Below are 4,324 nucleotides of genomic sequence, written 5' to 3' on the forward strand. Positions count from 1 at the left end.
CCAGATACTAAAAAGAAAGTAGTTTGAATATATCTTACTAACACAGTTTGAATAGAGAGTTCATACAGAAACATTTACAAGGTAAACACACCAAATACCTTCACATCTAAACTACCCCTGACTACTTAACGCTTCCAAAACATTTATTAACCTGTCCAAACATTGGTTTGACATAAGTACGATATAATAAACACAGATATGACAAAGGGACAGTGGTGTTAAGTAGATAAGTACATCTACTCTAGTCAATTCTGAGGTACTTGTACTTAACTTGAGTGTGTCAATGTTTTGCTACTTCTACTCCACTTGAGTATTTACAGTTCAGAGGTACTGGTGTACTTTTCCTCCACTACATGTATTTAATACCTTTAGTTACTTCACAGATCTGGATGAATGATGTGAAATCTAATCAAGTGTTAAATCAGACTTTAGTTCCACCTGGAGTAAATCCACAAGCTACCCTGCAGTATACAAAGTCATTCAAACTAGCTGCACCTTTACCAGCTTTGAGAACACTTTCATGATCAATCATTATAAAACATATCATATATATTATTCTGAAATGGACCCTGCACAATGACTACTTTTACTCTCGCTACTTTCACTAGATTGTGATGCTCCTTTTACTCACTTACAAGATCTGAGTACTTCTCCCACCTCTGAAATTCACCGTTTGTCTCAAAGTACACGGCGGTGAAATCTCGTTTACTTTTATTACTAAACACCTCTCAGTGCAAGACATATAAGACAACCCTTCATGTACTTTAGTACCAGCAGTAAAAGTACAGCCTTATTGTTAAGCCTCATGCTGAAGTATCAGCGGTAAGAGTACTCAGTATTATCAGTAGTAAAAGTACGTAGTTTTATAGTAAAAGTACTCAGTATTATCAGTTTTAAAGTACACAGTATTATCAGTATTAAACTACTTAGTGTTATAGTAAAACTACTCAGTAATATCAGTAGTAAAAGTACACCGCATTAAAGTAAAAGAACTCAGTATTACCCGGTGTTTCTGCTCCTCTTTGTTCTTCAGTTCTCTGATGTTCACCGACTAGCACTAGCCACCTAGCATGGAGCAGCTAGCAGCAGATAAGGACCCGGATGAAGAGGTGGAATTGTTCTAAAGCTCCTCTCGTCTCTTCTTCTCCTGAGAGAAACGGGTTATATTCACAGATATATATTAATGAGAGTTTATAGACACTCCGACTGATGGAAGTTTTACAAGAAATGGATCCTGCCTGAGAGCATGTTCGAGAGCAGAAGTACGCAGATGTGGGCCCACAGAGCATGCGCAGTAGAGTTTTCTACCTCCTGCCCTCTGTCAGTCTTCTTCTTCTTCTCTTGGTTTTTGGCGGATTGCAAACAACTTTAAAGGTGCATACCGCCACCTACTGTACATGAGTGTGAATCATCATATCATCCCATCTCTTAACTCATGGAAGTATATATCTATGATCGAATCAAAACATTAATAAATAAACAAACAAAAAACATAAAATAAATAAAACAAAATAAAAATCTATGATCTCACCTGACCTAATGTTACATTATTTTTCCTTCCCCAGTTTCACTCAGAAAGGTAAACAGTGCCTTTCTTGTAGCTGTTACACCCTCTCCTTCTGTTCCCAGAATACCAACCCCTCTCCCTCTCTGCCTCTATAACTTCATCCTTTAGTTTTTCTCTTTCAGCTTTATAGATGTCACAATGTAACAAGATATGCTCTACATTTTCTTTAACTCCACAGTTCCTACACTTGTCACTGTCTCTCTTTTCCCCATGATATACAGCGTACCATTCAATGCTGTGTGATCCAGTCTGAGTCTAGCTATCATGATTTCCTCCCTTCTGCTTCTTTCTTTATAAATATTAATTGTAATTGTGTTTTGTACTTTATGATACTCTTTGCCTTTTTAGAAGATTTTAAAGACCCTCTACACTCTAAGTGATGATGTCACGCACTCTAGCTCTGAAGAGCCCCTCCCATAGACACCCATTATAACATCTAAAACATGTACCACAACGATGAGTCAAACACTGTAAAATATATCAGACATCTAAATACAAGTTTAATAGCTGAATGTCTTGTGATCATTTTAGTAGGAATACTCAGATCTGGTAATTGAGTATAAGTATAAATACTCAGGTCTTGTACTTGAGAATAAGTATAAGTACTCAGAGAGAAGGAAATGACATGTTTGTTGTCTGCTGTAAAACATAACCAATATGCAGGAATGTGAGTCTGTTTTTAAGGCCTTCTTTCCTTCAGTACAGTCCGATAATATAAAACAATTAATATAAACAAACAGAATCAAACTGAAAACGCAGAAAAAAGTACAATTAAATATTAAAACATGAAACAGTTTCTTATGATGAATCAAAGAGCCTCTTTGTGTCGACAACTTTAATGAGAAAATAGAAAACAAGTTTTAAGTGTACAGCTCAGATTATTACATCAGCAAGAATCACATTTACTGAGAACACAGAAAACTAACGGCCGTCAAAATGAAGTCAAAGAATGAACATGAGATAATATTATATCACAATTTCACAAGAGCAATGTTTATTCAAACAAAACAAGAACGTCACAAATGTTCTTTATCACTTCTCAAAAAGAGCAGAAAGCAGACATGTGTAGTAGTTGCTCAGAGACGACTCCTCTCAGACTTGATGTGAAACCTCCAGGAACAAAAGGAAGGAGGTGTGAACACATTACCCTTCATTCCTCCCCCTAAATCCCACCCTTGATACCCCCTCCTCTCCAAAGATGACTCCAGGCTAGTCTACTTCAAGTACTACAGCTTCAAATGGGCCATTTAAATTCTGCATTCAGAAAGGAGATTATTCAAGATTGAAAGTAACGATGCAGCACAAGATGTAAATATTTATTCAACGACCCTCCTTCACCGCAATTCAATGGAAGATGATAGACTTTCATATTTAAAACATTTAACTAAACACCTTTCTCCAGAAATATTGACTCTCAGTGAGTTTCAGTTCTAACCTGGATAACTGCGACTGAATCTCACATTACAAGTATCTTTAGTGTCTCTCTTCTCATACCCAACGGGTCTTAGTGTTTTGAAGATCACTTAAAAAAGGACAAAGAAACCAACTCAAACATTTCAATTGAACATAAATGTGAAATAAAAATATTCAGTGAATGTTGAGTAACTAAACATAGCAAGATCCTTTCTGAACTTGATGCTCACTAAAATTGCAACTGCACACATAACGGATGATGGATTAAGAAGTATTATACATACAGAGTATATTAAGAACTGTATGTTAAAGAGATGCTTCTATTTACAGATGTTCCCTAAACGTCTCATTCACAGGCTGCTGGTAGACAGATCATTGTTACCTTCAGCATCGCAGCAACAGCACAAGGCTGCTTTATCCAAATCAAAACACATTTGATCAACCAGAGCACTCTCATATATATTGCTAAGTGTGTGAGGACAGCAGGGTTTTGGGAGGTCTGAATGTAGTCCATAAAAAGCCCACCCTTGATACCCGCTCCTCTCCAAAGATGACTCCAGGCTAGTCTACTTCAAGTAGCCTACTACAGCTTCAAATGGGCCATTTAAATTCTGCATTCAGAAAGGAGATTATTCGAGAACAAAAGTAATGATGCAGCACAAGATGTAAATATGTATTTAACGACCCTCCTTCACCGCAATTCAATGTTCACTGTTTTCAGAACTTTTTTTTTTTTCAGCACTTCGCCTTGGCCATCACATTTTACACACACACAGACTCCAAAACCCTCAACCCCTTGCGGCTGCTACTCTTGAAGTGACAGGCCAAGCCTGTAACACTTTCAATACAATTTCAAGCTAGTTTCAAAAATGTATTTGTAAAGTTGTGCTGTGTTTTGTACATTTCAGAATGAAATTGATGTGCAAACGGTCCCCCTCCACGAATACACCACAAGTCCATGCAGGCACGACCACGTTTCAGGTCAGCTGGACAGCAAGTTCGAATCCATGTTGGTTGTTCCAAAGGTCAGTATCATAATATTTAAATATTGATATGTAAGATACAAATACACACACATGTAACATGCGTATATATATCATTATATAATATTATATATAATATTTTCAGGAATTGAAGTCACCGGATTTTGCGCGAAGTTTTAATACTTTTTTCCCCTTTTACGTTAATAATACATCTGTACTCCATAACCTTTGAGAACAGTTACTTTCGGTGACTGTCTTGACCCTAGTCCGCTGTTTAGCAACCTGTACGGTGTGACCCCTCCTTGCGACAACAGATGTGGTCATTCCATGATAGGGAAAGTGATAGCTTGCCTGACCAGTT

This window comes from Notothenia coriiceps, unplaced genomic scaffold (assembly GCF_000735185.1).
Source record: "Notothenia coriiceps isolate Sejong01 unplaced genomic scaffold, NC01 NC01_scaffold00022144, whole genome shotgun sequence".
NCBI lineage: Eukaryota > Metazoa > Chordata > Actinopteri > Perciformes > Nototheniidae > Notothenia > Notothenia coriiceps.